Genomic DNA, 20,164 nt, shown 5'->3' on the forward strand with positions numbered 1-20,164 from the left:
TAACCCGGTGCTGGGGTGACTCGTCATCACATGCCCTCCCCTACCACCAGCCGCCCCCACACCACACTCCCCCAGTGACCGACTCTGTGACGATTACCTGCGGCCCTGGCGGGAGGCTGTTATCCCCTACTCTGTCGGTAGGACTCATCTGGCTTCCTTCTGCTAGTACTCAGTACCATGCCCCTAGTGGCCCGCTGAATGGTACTGCATGGTGTGTTAGCCTCTGTGCCCATTTCTACGGCACTTGGCGCGACGCGCCATAGTAACCCATTTAACATCACCACACTACTATACTATGTTACGATACTACCCGTGACTATGCTATACTGCTATGCTCCTCGTCACTCTACTACCCATGACTATGTCATACTACCATACTACCCGTGACTATACTATACCACTATACTACCCATGACTATATTATACGACCATACTACCCGTGAATATGCTATACCACTATACTATCCGTGACAATACTATACCACTATACTACCAGTGACTATGCTATGCTATCCGTGACTATGCTATGTTACTATACTCCCCTTGAATATGTTACCCGTGACTATACTAGAGTACTACTATACTATACGTGACTCCAATGATCTGCGGAAACTGTATGGTCAACGAAAACTGTTGTCATTTTGCATTATCATTGACCGTGTTTTACCTATTGTCCACGATAATCCAGAACTCTTTTACTGTGAATAATTGGAATATTGTTTTCCCCAACTCCGCAGGTAATAGGATCCACAATGTTCACACCCCACATCACCGTGTTTAAGATGGATCCTGCGACCTTTTTTGGCAGTATAAAAGTATGAAAAAAGCCACGTGACTTCCAGGCATGCCAACGGATGGCCCGCGGGGCAAAATGTGGGAAACGTGGGGGCAGAGGGCCATGTGGCCCTCACTCTGCCTGCCACTGGCGGTCTCACCGCGGCGGAGTCGGGCAGCGTGGTGTGAGCTCGTTACATCGCACACGCCACTTCATTCCAGTTGCGAGTCGCGCATCTCTCAGTTTGTGTGACTGCATTGTAATGTCCATTTTTATATCAACGTCACTTAAAACTAAAAAAAAGTCAACAATTATACCTCTAACGTACCGCATGACATTAGCTTTTTTCGTTAGGATTTATCTTATGGAAAAATAAGAATAGGTTTCACCCTTTCTGGTAATAAACCACTTGTTAAGAAGTTCAAACACCAAATAGAAACCTTTTGCAAGTAATCAAGCCTGCATTGACCACACGTACTTGTGGTGAACATGCAAACAAAACCACATTCTCTGATCATATGCATTGCCTTCGGAACTGTTTGGTCTACACCGGACATCCTTCGTCCGGGCCTAGTCTCACCAGTGTCTCAAAAGTGTCACTGGTGAGACTAGTCTCTGGTGTAGACAAAAGAGTTTCACTAAGAGAATGAATATATTATCAGATAATGTGTTTAGTCTGCACGTTCACCACAAGTATGTGTGGTTAATGCAGACATGATTGCTTGCAAAAGGTTTATATTTGGTGTTTGAACTTCTTAACAACTGGTTTATTGCCAGAAAGGGTGAAACCTATTCTTAATTTTTCATAAGATAAATCCTAACGATAAAAACTAATGTCATGCGGTACGTTAGAGGTATAATTGTTGACTTTTTTTTAGTTTTAAGTGACGTTGATATAAAAATGGACATTACAATGCAGTCACACAAACTGAGAGATGCGCGACTCGCAACTGGAATGAAGTGGCGTGTGCGATGTAACGAGCTCACACCACGCTGCCCGACTCCGCCGCGGTGAGACCGCCAGTGGCAGGCAGAGTGAGGGCAACATGGCCCTCTGCCCCCACGTTTCCCACATTTTGCCCCGCGGGCCATCCGTTGGCATGCCTGGAAGTCACGTGGCTCTTGCGCGCAAGCCCCAGAAATGTTGGCCGGCTGCCCTTTGCCATGCTGCCCAAGCTAAGCAAAGCCCGCCGCCGTTCGTTGGAGGTGACTTTCTCCCAGGTTGTGGGCTCAAACAGCGACTCTGTTTCCGCTTAAGTGGTGGAAATAAGACGTGCCAGTAAAAACAAGGGGAAAAAATAGATTAGCGCAGCAGAATAACTTGCTTTCAAAACGCACTGCTGCCAACATCTGCAAACACTTGCGTTCGTGATGACTTAACTAAGACGGCACCATTTCCAAGATCACTGTGCCTGCTGTCTTTTTGATTTGTCCAAATACAAGCGGCCGTGATAATTAATTCCTATATTTATACTGTGTGTTGGGGATGCAGCCACGGTGCAATGGTTAGCAAACTCGGCTTGCAATGAAGAGGTCTATGGATCGAGCTCCAGGCGCGACAGTTTAAACAATTGGCACGTTTGTTAAATCCCGCCGCGTTTGTCCACGCGGAAGTATAAATACATGGTGAACACCACAGTTAGTCATACAGCCGGTCCGCGTGTGGTGGGGTAAAGTACTCCCACCTCTTCCAAGAAGTCCAGGCAGTGTAGAAGAGTAGGCCAAAGTGCCCTTCAGAGAGGCTCTCTAGAGCCCTACCGCGAGCAGTGGTGTGAGCAAGAAATTACACGGCTTAAACCTTTTACCTTTGATACGTGTGTTAACATGTGCCCAGCCAAGTGCCACTGTGGTTAGCCCACTCGACACAGGGGTGAAATACAATGAATTTGAATTCCGTGTTGGGGTATAAGTGGTCTATCATCGCTCTGATGTTAATTCAATAAGTGCAAATTTAAGTTAACGGTGTTTTTTTCTTTATTTCTATAAAGTGACACTGGTCTCCATCAAAGGAATGTCGAATTTCCATCACTGGCCCGGAACAACCAATGAAGATGAGCACCACAACCCACCCGCAGTTATGTGGGAGGCACTTTGATTAGCACAAAAGTAGTGGATGTGCGTTTGTATATGTGTGTAAAAGGGCAATTGAACTATTGAATGGTGGAACGGTGGTGTAGCGGTTAGCGCGCTGAGCTACGAACCCGACAACCTGAGTTTGATTCCCGCGCACGGCCAACACCGGTGACGATAATCTGAACTAGTCCTGGGCCTCCCATAGGTCGACTCAGCCTCAAATTAGTTCCTGGTGCAATGTGTATACATCCCCACCGGGGAGACAAAGGCGGTCGGGCGTTGTGCTGGCCACCCACCCCCTCGTGTATGGTTCCGGCCTTCATAGGTACTGCTCGCTAACAGAAACTTGCCCCAACAGTCTGTTAAGGCTACACAGGGCATATTTTTCTTTGTTTGTCTTTGCGTGTGTAAAATGGCGATTAAACCATGAAAATTGCATCGCCTTATTCCGTATTAACAATGGAGATGCTATGGATGTATTAGCACTCATTATCGTGAAGTTCAGACCTTTGTAAATTTACACACCATGTCGGTTATAGGGTTTGATTGATCATACTTCCCCACGCTGGTCGTTACTGGTTGGTGAAGTGGTGGGAGCCAGCACCAGTTCAGATATCACTGATATAAGTCATTGCTGAGAAGCACACTCTGGGTTTATAGTTGCAGTGTGTTAACCATTAGGCCACTATCGTGAATTGTAATTTCATTTCCACGTTTTTAACCTGCACTTGTTTGAAAGTGTGTCAGAAAGATGTTTGAGACTTGGACATTTTATGCTGAAAAATAATAGTTGTTATCTATATATAGACAGGTCCCATTCATAGTCACTGTATGTGAGATTTCTACCATTAGCTTAAGGCCTCCAACAGAGATCAATACCGCTCCTTGCCTCTTGGTCCAGAAATATATATTGACTTTAATATACTTGTATAAGCAGTGTGCGTACATATACTTCGCTTATTCTACTGCTCATGTGTGTTTATGCAAAACAATTATGAATGATTCTCTGAAAAGATAAGTGCCTTCCTGCGGATAGATTAATAGTCACATCTGATTTCTCGTTATGTGCTTTGAATGCACCATTGTGGTAGTTTGCACCGTGGTACAGGCTATACTCAAGCTGGCTAAATGGATTGACAGAGACTTTACAATGCATCTTCCCAATATGTAAGATATACATAATTTAGAAGCATATCCCTGGAGTCATTCATGGAAGTGGCATACGAGGGTGTAAAATAAATGCGAAAGCACAAACTGTGATGTGTGCTTTTTAAAGATGATGATTTTCATCTGCTTTCTGAAATAAAAGAGATAGACCATCGACCCACCGTACAGCGGCTGAATATTAATGTCAGATTCAAATTACGCTAGAGCAAACATATAATAATGGTCTTACGTGCTCGTCACAGTCGTTCTGTTTCTGTTAAACTGCTGGCAGCTTTCCAGGTTACTTTAAAGAGTCTTCCTTACCTGGTGGCATTTATTGAGAAACTTTGGCAGGATCGATAGTCTTTGTTCTAGGCGGTTGGCTTCATGAGGGCTCAGAGGCAGAGATTATGCTCAAGGCGTGGGGAAAAGTTGGCAACGTCTCCCATGCAAGGCATCTGAAAGCATTTAGTTCGATGTCTTAGAAAAGGCTTATGTCCATTACGGAGATCGTTTGCAGGCTTCGATCACGAGCACAGTGCCAGAGAACCTCGCGGTGACGTTTAAATGACAAGCGAAGCTGAGAAATCTCGTTGGTAGGCCCTTTGTTTTTGAAGTACCGAAGCACATTGTGGCCTGATCTGTGTCCTTTTGTGCTCCACTTCTGTAGATGTGGCAAAAGCGCATTCCAGATTAATGCGATGTGGAAGCAAACACATATAGTGTTCTTCAGCATGACTTCAATCTCGTTAAAAATAATAAGAATTGCACGATTAAAACAAGTGGAGTGAGACAACAGACAATGATGTATAATTCTAAAGTGTGTCTGTGAAACATGTGTTTGTAAGGCTTCAATTTTACCATGTGCTTATGACATATATGCATGTCATTGGGTGTATATATATCATCAGCACACACGTATAAACATGTCATCAGGCAGTTTCCTTCCACACTTGAGCAGGGTGAGCATATCATCAGTGACAAAATTAGTTTTTCTATGGACGGCCTGGCCACCGCCTTTGGAATGTAGAAGATTTCCACCAACTGCTCTGGCCACCAATGTATACGATCACTGGCCTATCAGTGATTTGAGCATGGAGACACTTGGACTAATTTCCTGGAGGGTAAACAACATGAGCAGGGTGGAAGGGTGATTCAGCGGGTTAGCACACTGCGCTATACATAGAGGTTGTTGCCTCTATGTATATGTTTTTTCCTTATTCCAAATCCAGCTGGCTGGTGCAGTGGTGAGCATACTTGACTTCAGAATCATAATCTTTATTTAGACTGGAGAAATCCGATTAGCTATGAAGCTCTTTTTCACAGATGTCTAGTACAAGACTCATAATCAGATGGTAGCAAGTTCAAATCACAGATTGGGTCAATACAATGAGTATCACTTCATGCAATGTCAACAATTGCTGTCCTCTGATGAAAACAGCTAAATTTTGCACTGCCACAGTGCTCATTTGTGTAGGAAAACACTTTAATGTATTTGACTACATAGTATATGTGAGTCCCTGTTTTATTATTTTGTTCTCATTGTTATTAGCGAAACACACGACTATACTTGTGTATGTGTGTGCATTTGCCTGCTATGAAGAAGTACCATTGCTCAAAATATCATGTTTTTTTTTCCTTTTAAGGCAGTGATGTTGACACTTTTGTTCACATTCTTTGGAAAATAACAAAAAATAACAAAAAACTATGACGTTTCAATCACAACACAACCGATCGTCATCAGGAGGAACAAAGAAGGGGAAAGCTGCCGAGGCAGACTGTTTTAAAAGGATTAAAATGGGTGCAGCCCAAGGGTCATAAACGAAGTGGGCGGGGCTAGTTATGTTAATGTGAGAACTTAGCATGTTAATGGGAGATTGGAGAGCGGCCTGCACGTGGGCGTGGAGGTGGCTATGTTAATGCGAGAGATGAGGATGTTAATGGGAGATTGGAGAGCGGCCTGCACGTGGGCGTGGAGGTGGCTATGTTAATGTGAGAGATGAGGATGTTAATGGGAGATTGGAGAGCGGCCTCCACGAGGGCACGGAGGTGGCTATGTTAATGTGAGAGATGAGGATGTTAATGGGAGATTGGAGAGCGGCCTCCACGAGGGCACGGAGGTGGCTATGTTAATGTGAGAGATGAGGATGTTAATGGGAGATTGGAGAGCGGCCTCCACGAGGGCACGGAGGTGGCTATGTTAATGTGAGAGATGAGGATGTTAATGGGAGATTGGAGAGTGGCCTCCACGCGGGCACGGAGGTGGCTATGTTAATGTGAGAGATGAGCGTGTTAATGGGAGGTCGCAGAGCGGCCTCCACGAGGGCACGGAGGTGGCTATGTTAATGTGAGAGATGAGCGTGTTAATGGGAGATCGCAGAGCGGCCTCCACGCGGGCACAGAGGTGGCTATGTTAATGTGAGAGATGAGGATGTTAATGGGAGATTGGAGAGCGGCCTCCATGAGGGCACGGAGGTGGCTATGTTAATGTGAGAGATGAGGATGTTAATGGGAGATTGGAGAGCGGCCTCCACGAGGGCACGGAGGTGGCTATGTTAATGTGAGAGATGAGAGTGTTAATGTAAGATTGGAGAGCGGCCTCCACGAGGGCACAGAGGTGGCTATGTTAATGTGAGAGATGAGGATGTTAATGGGAGATCGCAGAGCGGCAACATCGAGCTCGACAAGCGAGTTGGGTGTGTTAGTGTGAGAAATTTAACCTGTTAATGTAAAATCAGAGATCCGAAAATAGCAACTAACATCGGAAGGTGGTAGGATGGGAACATCACAGCCAGTTATGACTTTAACTGGTTGATAACGTCTTTCTAATGATGGCTCAGTTTATATCCATCATCTCAATTGAAGTTGTGTCTGTGTCTGTATATGCGGATGGCTTTATGAACGAATCGTTGTTGATAGCCAGTGAGTTTGCAAAGCATCTACGTCTTAGAGAAATCAATTTCGTGTGAGCCCACCGCATTAAACAATGATCTGCCACGGCCGTGGTATTGGTCCTACCGTGTTTCAGATCTGCCTTACGTTCACGAACACAGTCCGAGACATGTCGCTTAGTTTCCCCAAAGTAACTACTGCCACAGACACAGCTTAGTTTTGTAGATGCTGTGGTATTGCATATCAGGGATCACATCCTTCACAGATGGGATCAGATCACGAATTTTATGTACTGTGTTAAATCGATCCTGGATCTTGTATTTGCTCATGATTTTCGAGATATTTTTCTTGACCCCTGCTATATATAGCAAGGTGATGGTTTTGATTGGTCCCTCAGATGGTTATTTCCCAAGGGTTGTGTAGTCTGAATATCCATTCATCTTGAGAGCTTAGTGTACATGTTTCAGTTCACTGGCTAGGTGATGATGGTCGCAAATGCATCGAGCTCTATGGTGTAGATTTTTGATGAGGGAATTCTTCTGGGAAGGATGGTGGTGGGAATTCGGTTTAAGATATGCATCTGTATGGGTGGCTTTCCTATAGACAGTGTCTCATTGAGCCATCAGGTCTCCTTTCGATTAAAACATCCACGAATGGTAGGTTGCCATCCTTTTCCACCTCCATGCTAAATTTGATAGCTGGTGTATGGAATTGATGTGGTAGAGGAATTGGTTCAAAGCTGGCCGGCCATGTGGCCAGATGACGAACGTGTCATCTACGTACATCTTCCACAAGGACGGACGTAGAGTGAATGCCTGAATGGCATCTGTCTCCAAATTTTCCTTGAAAACATTGGCTACAACTGGAGATAAGGGAGAACCCATTGGGGTACCTTCAACTTGTTTGTAGAAAGTTCCATTCCAGGTGAAGTATTGGTAAGGCAGTGTCTCACCAGGGCGGGTACATCAGCATTCAGTCCTTGTTTTGACTAAGTCTTCAATTATTGCAATGGTGTCAGGCACAGGAACTTGGTTAAACAAGGAGACTTCATCGAAACTAACAAGAAAATCACCTGGAGATAGTGAGATGTCCTTAATTAACGATACCAAGTGAACTGAGTTAAGTACAGCTGAGGTGGTCTTACCAGTGAATGGTTGTAAGGTCTCAGACATAAACCTGGGCAGTTTGTAGGTGGGTGAGTCAATAGTGGAGACGATAAAACGAAGGGGCGTGCCCTCTTTATGGATTTTTGGTAAGCCATACAATCTGGGTGGTCTAGCAGTAAAGGGTTTTAAGGAGAACCGCTTTGTTGGTTCAATTAAAGATGTCAAATCGGTGATGATATTGTTGGTTTTCGTAACGAGGCTGTTGGTGGGATCTCTTGAATTTTTTGTAAAGCTACCATCATTAAATATTGGCTTAAAGCTTTCGTGACTGCAGGAATACATATTCTATGGGCCTTTCAGCAAAGCCACGTAGATAGAAAAATAATAATAAAAATATCACGTTTTTATCGCAACACAAGCAATCGTCTTCAGGTGAAGACGATTGCTTCTATTGCGATCGAAAGACCCATAGAATACCATCTTTAAGTAGGTCCAGAATTTTGATATTGTATGTGGTTTTGTCCATGATGACTGTGGCATTGCCCTTGTCGGCTGAGAGGATGACGCTGTCATCTCTCTCTTTTTTTAATTGAGACAGCTCAAAGCGCTCATCCTTACTTATGTTGCTGATAGGTGTCTTAGCGTTTTTGAGGATTGCAGCGATTTCCAATCTTGCCACGTCTGCAGTGATCTCTCCCAAACCCTTAAGGGCTACGTAAACTTGGGCAATGATATCATCAACTGGGATGTGTTTTGGGGTGGCTGCAAAAATTCAGCCCTTTAGCTAGAACCGATTTTAGGCTCTCTGAAATTAGACTGTTCCTCTGAATAATAACAATCTTGTCAACGTCTAACTTTTTAAAGTGTGGATCTGGCTTCTTCTTGGAAAGGAGGTTGAACTTGGGAATCAGGTAATCTTTGCATTTAGCTGACATTGAGGCGGCTGAAGAGGCTGTGATGTTATCTGCATGCTCCCAATGAGGTGTAGACATTTCCATCAATGTTAAGTGTGATTTCAGGAGAGTCTTGTCTAAATTATCTAGTTCAAATCAGAGCAATCTTATTCTCTCTGAGATCAGGGCTAAGCCAGCCCTGAACAAGATCCGTTTAGCATTGTTTAGCATTGATGGCGATCGCTTGTGTTGTGATCAAAACTTCGTGACTTTTCCGAAAGACCCAAATAATATGAATTCCTGCAGTCACGCTAGCTTTAAGTGAACTTTTGTTCACGTTTTGTTCATTCTGCTTGTGCATCGCTGTCAGCGTAGTATCGCTATTCATTTTATACTTATGTAACATGTGAACAGTAAACTTAAAAAAAAATAAACCCCGACACACGGCAACCAGGTGAGGGTTTAGCGGCGACACGCGTGCCTGAGAGATTAGAACTTGCTTTAAGGAAAATCAACGTTTTAATGGAATGCGGTTGGCAGAGTCTTCTCGTGAAAAGCCACGGCCAGGTCAGCCAGCAGTGGCACATCGGAAAACAAATTTGTTGACTCGTTTCGGTGAATGGGCAGCGGCGAGAGAAACAAAAAATGCACGGGCGTATTTGGAGACGCGCACCACTACACATTTCTGCTCGTGTTCTCTCGCCCTTCCTCACCTCCAGTGGCATTAGGTGCACAGCGAAGTTGGCTTAGAGAGGAAAGCTGTTTGCAGACTGGATCGCTCAAGGCGTCTCTTCTTGCAGGGATGTTAAGCTGAGCCGCTCTAAGCTCTTACGAACAATAAATGCCTCGCGACTCCCCTCGCAGAAATGGGGCATCTTGCCAAAGCCATGGCCAGAATGGAGTGACCCGCGAGAAAAGGCAAAAAAAAAACATCTCTCACCACTTGAAAGGAAGAAGCTTTCAAAGTGAGTGCTACATTCGCGGGCACTGAGTGCTTTCGTGCTGTGCTATAACAATATGAGTGCTCGTTGTGTGTGGATATAAATGTGCGCTGTGTGTATAGATGCGTAAATTGCGTTGCATGCATGAACGTCAAAAGGTTATAAAAAAAAGTATGTCTGCATAAGAGAGCACGAGGCAATGATCAACTCCCAATGTAACTCGAAGCCAGTGGTGGAAATGTAATATTCTTATTGTGCATCCAGTTTATACATATGGCTGTGCTGCAATATGCATGTAGTCACCATTGTAGTTTGTGCATTGCCTGCTGTGCACATGGTTCAAAAACGTGGTCATAAAAAAACCATATTAAACAAACACTGACAACTTCTCACAGCGGCAATGAAAAATGCATGCTTGGAGTTACAACTGAGAGACAGAAAGGCGAACACATGGATTCGAGAACATACCCCAGTTAAAAACATAATCCAAAACTGTTAAGAAAAGTGGGCTCGGTCAGGACATGTCGCTCTCAGGAACGATGGCCATTGGTTAAGAGTGTGATGGAGTGGCAGCCATAGAATGGAGCCATTTCCAAGAGAGAACGTCTGCTAACGAGATGGAATGATGGAATCAGCTCGTGGGCAAGAGCTAGGTGGACTGTTGAATCACATGATCGGGACAGATGATGGATTCTTGGGGAGTTATTCATCCAGCATTAGATTGCCGATGGGTAACAATGATGGTGATGATGATACTGGTTTAGTAAATGTTGCTATAGAGCACCGATATACACATGACTTTGGCCTAATGAAAAAGTGTGCTGTGACCAGAACCACGTCAGGCCTAATTAAAATCCCCGTTGTTATTGTTTATACTACAAATTCCCGTGACTATTTTAAGTCTGAGTTAACCTAAGGGAGGCCCAGAGCACATTCAAATATCAAATAGCATTGATGATGTGCATGGCCAGAAATCAAACTTAGGCCACTGGGATCCACAGCACAGTGTGAAAACCGTAACTCAAAAACTCCCCGTTCACACACGGAGTACATCAACACAGAGACAAATGTCTCCCTCTTAGCCTCTGATTAGGGGGGGAACCAGAGTGCTGTATAGTGGTGTGTGCGCTGTGCTATGAACGGGACGACATGCGTTGCGAATCCTGGTGAGTTATATCTGAAGCAGTCATATCCACTCCCTGCCTCCCCGTTCACCAACCCACGCTGACTGGCGTTGTAAACCAATGATCAAACAAGCCGCTCGATTGGCAGTGCCTCCTCCTTCTGGCTAGTGGCATGAGAGAGGGCTACTGGTGAGGCAGGTGCCATTTGAACACCGATCAATGCCACAGCACAGCGGTGGAGATGGTCGACTGAGAAACTCTACTCTCCTGTCTCCCGATGGCTGATAGTTTATGCACAGGATCTAGCATTCAGTGTAGGCTGAATCTGTCTAGGGAGGGCCAGGGAGAGATTCAGACGCCATTTGCGAGTGGCGGTGTTCATGCATGGAGACTGAACACAGGTCATCGGCATTAACCACTTCCTGAGCCTGGATGGAAGAAAATTGCGCAGTACTGCAGGGAAGTGTTCAAATGCTGAATAAGCCAGGAAAGGAGACAGGACTGAGGATTAAGGTGGAAAAGACAAATACGGGAGAAATATGTAACAATATAAAGCAACACGATTGTGAATGTAAAGGAAATTGTATATTTGGGGAGTCTACCAACATGGGACAACGACTGCACGAAAGACATAAGAGTGAGCGTCGCAAAGGACCAATGAGTAATGGCAGGATTCAGTGACATCTGGAGAAGCAAGCAAATCAGCTACAAGACCGAAATGAACATCTTAAGAACATGCGTGTCCAATACAGCTTTGTATGCCTGAGAGACTTGGACATTAAAACAGACTGACCGAGATGGGATATTGGCACTAGAAATGCATTTGCTAGAGAAGGATACTGCTGCATCGAAGCCGGACACAAAGCGTGACCGACGTAGAAGGAGAAGGTTGCACAAAGAAGAAGACCTGATGATGCGGACAGTGATGAGAAGGAAACTGGCACTAGTCGGACACGTGTGTAGGATGGACAACAATCGTAAAATTCAAAGACTGGCTTGACGACGGCGGCATTAGAGAATCGGTGCCCGAGAGACGTGGCGGCACTCCGTGAGGATGTTGGCACAAGGCAGAAGAAAGTGGAAACAAATGACAAAATGCGCAGTGGGCACCTACAGGCTATCTGTCCATGGATCGTGATGATGACGATGACGATTATCTTGGACAGCGCTTGGTACATCGGTACCGTGGTTGTCGAGTGCAGGGTCGTGGTGAGATGCGGAAGACGGTTTAGAAACAAACATCCTTGAACTACCCATCCATGCTTCCCTCTTTCAGCTACCTATGCTGACTAGCATGGTGAGGTATGGTCGACAAACCCCCACTACCCCCTCTGCGTAGAGAGACCTTCATCCAGCAGTGTACATTCTCAGCAGGTGCATGAACCGCTGCACCACTCCTCCCCACACGAAAACAAAGCACCTTGAACAACGTTCGAGAAATGTTGGAGAAAGTGCTGTTAGCAAGCGCCTGTTTCTCGGGCCGTAACGCCGCTCAAATGGGATGGCGTCGCCAGCAACCAGGAGTGCGTTCAAGTTGGCAGAGCGCACTGCCATGCCGCTTCCAGGAGGCGAACCTCGGCTCTTATTGAACGCTGTTCACACGCCGAGCGCCTCGCAGTGGTGTGTGGCATCACGGACCCGCTCAGCCAACGAGCGTGCACAATTGCGTCCGTGAGCCGAGGCTCTTGCAGGATGGCACGCTGCCTCCGATTTGGCTGGATTTTGACGCGTCCACCTAACGCTCAGTGAGGCGGCTCCTGTGACCGTTAGGGCTCCTGTTACGGTGTGCTCTGGGCTAACAGGTTGTTCGCAATAGGAAGAAAAAAAAAGACATCATTCTGGAGTGCTCTGGATTGCTCTGTCCATTGAATGCACCGCAGGCTCGGGCAGTACTCTCAAGTGCTGACGTTTACAAACCCGCAGCGGGTGCTCATTTATGGCTGAGTTGACCTCGAGATGTCTCAGGACCAGGTTTCAAGATATGCCTTTTGTAGCTGATGTCAGCCACTCGGGTCACCGAGATCGTGGTGCGGTGCCGCGAACCAGTCACAATGCCACGAGCCCACTCCGGGCACCGCCGCGCGCGCGCATATGCATGCACGCAACGTGCAAGCAAGCGCGAACCGAGCTAAATGAAAACAAAACACTCAGTAAATGCCAGCGCGGTAAACAGCAGCATGTGGGCCGACACAGCAGTCATGGGGCGGAGATGCCTTTGTGTTTTGTTTTGCTATGGGGAGGCTGCTGGAGACAGTACCACCCAGGCAGACGCTGCACTTGCAATCCCAGGGGCCTTTAGCGAATGTCCAGGCCGTGGTACTCCTACCGAGAGGGAGTGAGCACGTGGTGATGGGTGGTTGATGCGGTTAACAATGTTTGTGTGTCTGATTAATAGTGGGTGCGGTAGCGTTCGCGTTGCCACCTTTTGTATATTGTTGCACGCTTTTATTTAACTCGCTCTGTTGTTGTTGTATCCTCAAATCTTGTAACTCAATTTTAACCCACTTCCCAATGTGTTATCGACTGCAAACTTGGTATGCTTATGTCATACTGATGACAATACTTTATTCTATCATCTAAATAATACAAGTATTTTTAAACCATCTTTTTAATAGGTTAGATGTTTCGGCTTGGGTCCACGGTCAACTGACGTTGGCTGTAATTGGCCACGGTCCCCTTACGTTATAGCAAGCTTCGGGGCCACTTCCTGGAGTCGTGGAGTTCTTATATTACGAGTATATTTCATTATAGCGTGTTTTTAAAAAAAAGTTATTTTAAAATATTTCTTATTTCAACTGTAGACCAACATGTTTCTCATTCAGCACTAGGTCTGTTATGGAAATTGTGCGGTGTACTGCAATACAGTTCAACACATTGCCGATACCATATCTCGGTATCTATTGCTGAAACCCAACACAAACGCCAATTCCCGGACTCTCCGGGTCAAACCCAGACAACTGGCTACCTTCAATAGCATCGTGGTTTGCGCGCTGCACGGTGAGCCCACAACTATGAGTTTGATTCCTGACCACGGCAAGTGATATCAGAACTGGTCCTGGGAGTCTGCTAGGTCAACTCAGCCTTAAATAAGTACCTGAAATAAGTACCTCTCTGCATGTCTATGTTGTGTGTCTCTCTGTTTCTCTCTGTGTTTTCTCTCTCTGTGCCTCTGTGTTGTCTCTCTCTGCTTGTGTGTCTGTCTGTCCCCGTGTCTGTGTTTTATCTCGCTCTCAAATTTAGCAATCTTTGGAAGAACGTAATCAACCAGGCAAGGTGCTGGCTTGTTGTGTTAGCCGACTCTCTGTGTTGTATTGCATTGTATTTCTAAGTTCACTAGGTTTGTTTTCTACCTGATGACGATTGCTTGTGTTGCAATCGAAACGTCGTATTCTACTATTTAATTTATTTTCTTTCTATGTGACTTTACCGAAGGAACCTGATGTCGCGTGCAAACACCACCAGCACTGGGAAGACATAGGTGCCCAGTCTAGATGGTGGCTGCACCACCCCCTCGTGCACCATGCCAGCATTCCAAGGTGCTCGCGAAAAGCCCCCTTGTCCCAACAACCTGTATACAACGGGGAATTTGTTTGCTTTGTGATTCAAAAGTGTCGGGAGCAGCATCAAGAACTATTCTTGACATTCATCAAACTAGCCAGGGCGTTTGACTCCATCAACTGGGAAGTACTTTGGAGTGTCATCCAATGCCTTGGCTGTCCGGAGACGTTTGTGACCACGATAACGTGACCACCACCGTGCTGGGTGGGGGATCTGACACGAATGCACTACAGATCCGAGTGGGTGTCAAACAGGGCTGAGTGATCGTCCCTCCATAATTCACCTTCCTTATCGTCATGGTCACCGTCCTCGTGGACGGTCGCCGTCCATCCGGCGTCGGCATCCAGTACCGTCTGGTCGGGAAGCTCTTGAACCTCGGATGTTTCTGGGCAAAGAAGAAGCTGACAGCTCTCCATTGGGCAGCAGTGGACGAGGGGCGGACAAAGGAAGTGGCTCGAGGACACCTGCAAGTCCTCCTTGAAGCGCAAGAAACATTGGCCTTCAGGACTGTGAGGAGCAGGCTGGCAACTGCCTAGGATGGCGCCGCTGTGTCCACCAGGCAGCGGGCCACTTGGAGACCCAACGTCTCGATGCCAAAGTGGATCGCCGCCAACAAAAAAAGGAAGCCAACCAGGCACTGCGGATTCCACGTATATCTGGGACCGCGTTTCCTCCAATGCCCAACTATCTGTGTATCCTGAATTGGACTCCTCAACCACCTCAAGGGCCACCACCAAACCTAATGGACATCATCCTCGTACCCCCAGGGACTGACGACGAACCAAAGTAGTGTAGCGTGGTTGGTTTGCGCCTTGGTGCAAATCATTAAACGGGGTCCTCTGTCCGATTTCCATTCTGTTCGTAGACGGATATTGTTGCACTGCCTGTACGCTCCATAGTTATGCAACTAACAGCACTTGCCACACCAGTGGTTATGCTTGTAAGGGGGATCATTGTCTTTTGTGTATAGGATTTCAGTTTTGCTGTGTAGAGTGGAAGAACGGTGATTTGTGCACAGTGCTACAATCACAGAATCCTGCCGTGGATGCCACCGTTGGTTGGTGTTATCTAAACCCGTTCCGGGTCACTTATAGGTCGATTTATCCTTAAATGAGTATCTTGTGTAGTAGGTAAATATATTTTAGTGGGGAGACAAACGTGGACAGGAGTGATGCTGGCAATACCACCCATCTTATGTGCTGTGTAGACACTAAAAGGTACTCTCTCACATAGATTGTACTATAACCATGAGAAGTGTATGCATGCGTGTACATCGTGGGGTGCATTGATGGCCTAGTGGGTTGCATATTGCGCTACTGTGTTGTGATCCCAGCAAAGTGAAGTCAACATTATTAGACAACAATTTGGATGGTGCTCATATCCATTGGTGGCCATGGCCCAGAATTAGGAATTCCACATTCCCATGGAAGAGAACAGTCTCTTCATAGGATCACTCTTACATTCTCCACAAAGTGATTCTGATTTTATGTGCCTCTGACGTACGGTACGATAGACAAAACTTGTGCACTGCTGTTTGTTCACCATCTTAGCATACACGCATATACAGATAGCATTCCATTTCAAATAATAATGTAAAAATAAGATAATTTGAATCACTTCCCTAATCCACTGCCAGATGAAGGACTCCATGCTGTGTTGGTCATGGGGGTTGTTTGACCGCACTTCACAACACTGGACAGCACGGGATGTTGGAATGGGGGCCCAGGATTGCTGTGACGTCACTCACCACTGACGTTAGCTGTAGCTGGGAAACAAACTCACCGGGTTCGTAGGGCAAAGCGCTAAGCACTGCGTCACCGCAGTGGCCAATCGTCAATTCATGAATTCATATTCGTTCAAACAAATGTTATAATTTTCTTTAGACATACGCATGACGATCTCTCCATTTTTCTGATGTACTGCACCCATAACCATCACCACCACAACATTCAACAGAGTAATCTATATCTTCTATACACACCCAGTGATGTGCCCAGTGAGCCAACTTGATGAATACAGTTGGCTAAGTGTCGTAAGCCAACTTAGTGGCACTCGCCCAGAGAATGAATGCCTTCTCAGATAGTCCCACATCAAAGCTCACTTGTGGTATATACATATTTGTTAAAATCCAGGACAACCTCACCAAGTCTTGAGACTTTCCCTGGAGGGTCCTGCATTATGACTTTTGGTCCATTTTCTCAAAGTCTCCCACCTCAACACCTTCATAGCCTTTCCAATGGCTGTCTCCTATCCATGAAGGGCCCCTCGTTGTACGCGTGTACATAGCTTCCTGTTGTCTATGGTTGCCCGTGATGCACGCATCCTCCATTTTTGTAAGGCGTCTTGAGATTTTTTTTGTCGGGCGTCTTGAGGAGCAGATCATTTCCACACCATGCGAGTCGTGACTGTGTTTTGGTGAGTATTCGCATGTAGGAGGAAACTGCAGTAGTCAGAGGAAACCCTTTCGATATGAGGGGGGCACCGCTCCACCACCCGGGTGAAGCGGCAGCCCGTTTTCTGAACTGCCAAACACTGGCATCCCGTGGATTGGGAGCCTAGAAGAACCAATATATATATAAAAAAAAAATACTGCACGATTGACCAACGCTGCCTGTCCCACTGCTTGGACGACGAACGCGCGCCACCGCAGCAGGAACATGCTTCAATCGCTGTGGAGAAGAAAAAAAAAGACGTGCGCTTGCATCTGGTAGCAAAAAGAGAACCCGTGGACCCACCCAGGTTTCACCCACCCAGAAAAGCTTAGCTGCCAGGCTTCACAGTCGCCAGGTGCATAGCTTTATTTATGATTCCATGTTCGGCCGCATTGCATTGCAATTCCTAGCACATAACTTTACTTCCACCCCCCCCCCCCCCCCCTCCTGTTATTCCTGCTTCTTTTGCACTTTGGGGCACATCTGTGAATGATTCTGGATATGTGCGTTTAACAAGCTGCATAAGGTGATGCCAATTAATTGGCGGAACAAAATGTTTTGGCTTTAAAATGTTAGAGATCAAAGTAAAAAAGTTGAAGTACTCCCTATCTGGGCTAAAAGTGGTAATTCCACATTCCCATGGCAGGGGCCAGTCTATCCAAATGAAAAACCCCTGTTGAATGCTTATGTAGTGATAATTATTTAATCTACCCACGAGGGCTAAAGAGTCAAATTCTTTGGGACTTTCGGTAAAGTCACGTAGATAGGTACAAAATAATAAAAAAATAATAAATATAAAATCAACAAAAAAAACTTGCAACCTTTCGATCACAACACAAGCGCTCGTCATCAGGAGGAAAGAGGAGGAAAGCTGCTGAATGCAGACTTGTATAGGGTCTAGTCCTAGGGTCATAAACGTAGTGGGCGGGGCTAGTGATGTTAATGTGAGAGATTAGAATGTTGATGTGAGATCGCAGAGCCACCGCGACGTCGAGATTGGCGTCCGTAGGTGGCCACGTTGGCGCGAGAAATTCAACCTGCTAATGTGAAATCGGAGAGCCGAAGCCATGGGGAAATAAAAATCCAAAATTGACATCGGAAGGTGACAGGATGGGATGAGTCAACTCCAAATGGGATTCTAAATTGTAACCTTCTGAATGCAAGTCCAGTGTTCCACCCAAAGATTAACCGAATTTTATTGTAAAGAAAAAAATGCAACTTTTTGGTCATTTGCATATATATTTAAAGCAGTGTCATTGATGAATGTGTTACTTTTTAAGTAAATGTTGCTTGTGCAGCGTTACCAATGCAGCAGCATCACCGAAAAATGTGCTTAATTACTCTGACTTTTATAACCATTTTTTTGTTATGTAATTTTCAAATTTTGGGATTTGGTGCAGGCGTTTATCGGCCTACTCATGAGAATGACACGGCAGGATTATTAACACTGGCTAACATTACATCATACTTGGATATACATTAGTAATGCAACACGGAAATTTCCAGGCAGCTGTGGTGGGAGTTGAACCTTCGAATCCATGGCAACTGGCTCATTGGGAACACACTAACCACAATCATGATGGATGTGAATATGCCAATATATAAATATCGTATATCGTACGCTCACAAACACACGCAATATGAGCTTCATGAATGGAATTCTAATTTTAAAATATATTAGAAAACACATCAAACAGCAATATATGTATATGTACAGTCCTGTTGTCAATCCTGTGGTAAATCAAGGCCTTCGGAGGCCGTGTCATAAAATATATTACTTCACCACCCTGAGCAGCGTGAGTTTGGTGAAGGGGAGTCTAGGACCCGGATATCGCTGAGCTCAGTGCGCTATGAACACTGAGCCAATCATCTCACGCTGGCAATTGTATTCATTAATTTGTAATAATGCTTATAAATTGAGTAGCATGTGGTTGTTCTGTAAACCGACTTGGCCTTATCATAGATGTGTGGAATTTCCACCACTGGCTCATGACCAATAACCAAAATGATCTCCACTTCGCAGTTATTGTCGATTCGAAGACACTTAGTTCCTTCCACCTAAAACGTTCCTAACTTCCTCTGACTTTTCATATTCATCAGGAATGTATCTATTCATTCTGCCCCCCTCACACCCAACCTCGTTATCAATTGAATGAATTGTGACAATTCAAGGTCACGATTCAAATTCAAGGATCACTTACCATCAGGAGTCAAAATCTAAGAGCATATCATCTGCGTGTAGTTTGTATGAGTCATAAATAATCAGATATAAAATGTACGCTCTGGTGCACTCATTGTGCCAGCGCAGTAATCGCGTTAATTTGGTGAACTGATGCGTCGTTATATGCCCCACATGTGAGTATTTATTATTTGGTTGTAATGAGACAACACGGATACAAACGGCTGCCTTGCCTTCACTGCAACAAAACTAGCTTTAAAGCCCTCTTGCCAACATTATTATAATACACATTCACACACAGATGAGCAATCTGTCTTTATGATTCTCACAAAAAAATCCTCAGCTCTGCTATAAATTCTGTTTTAGGTTGTAGGGAATTCTAGTTTTAATGTACACGGCTTGCGTGCATTGCAATAAATTATCGGCAATTCCTGATGGGGGCAGAGGCATGAGATTGGTTGTCAGTTGAAAATAATTTACGACATCTGCACAAAGTAAACTTGAAGACACCATCGTTTATGTGTTGGGTTTAATTGCTTTCATGAAATAAGAAGGCTGCTTGTGCGTACTCTGTTGCCACGAACTTACATCATTAATTCAGAATTCAGCATGCGGCAGAGATTTCCAGCCAGATTAATTGGATAACTTTGGGCTGGTGGTGGTGCCTTACACCCCTCCCCCCCCCTCCGAGAATTCTTCATCTATGGAATTTACGCATCATAATTCATACGTGTGTACCCAGCAGTGATCACCGAAAGCCAAAAACGTCCCAACATCTACACACGAATGCACGGACGATCGCGAATAGGAAAGGAGCAAACGAAGTTTTACTTCGCAAGTGTGCAATGTTTGTCAATGTCCCTTGAGAGGAAAATGTTGACCCCTAAAACAAATTAATCGCGTGTTTTTGTTCTCACAGGTCCTGCGCTGACCCCAAGACAGTAGGCTAGTTCCAAACATATGTTGTTGATGGGAGGAAAATGTGACCTGCTGCGGTTTCCTGACTATGATGTGCTAAGCATTGCTTTTGAGTGTGACTAAAGTC

The sequence above is a fragment of the Petromyzon marinus genome, chromosome 15 (genome assembly GCF_048934315.1).
Source record: "Petromyzon marinus isolate PM22_M1 ecotype Great Lakes invasive population chromosome 15, UKy_Petmar_22M1.pri1.0, whole genome shotgun sequence".
In the NCBI taxonomy this organism is placed as follows: Eukaryota; Metazoa; Chordata; class Hyperoartia; order Petromyzontiformes; family Petromyzontidae; genus Petromyzon; species Petromyzon marinus.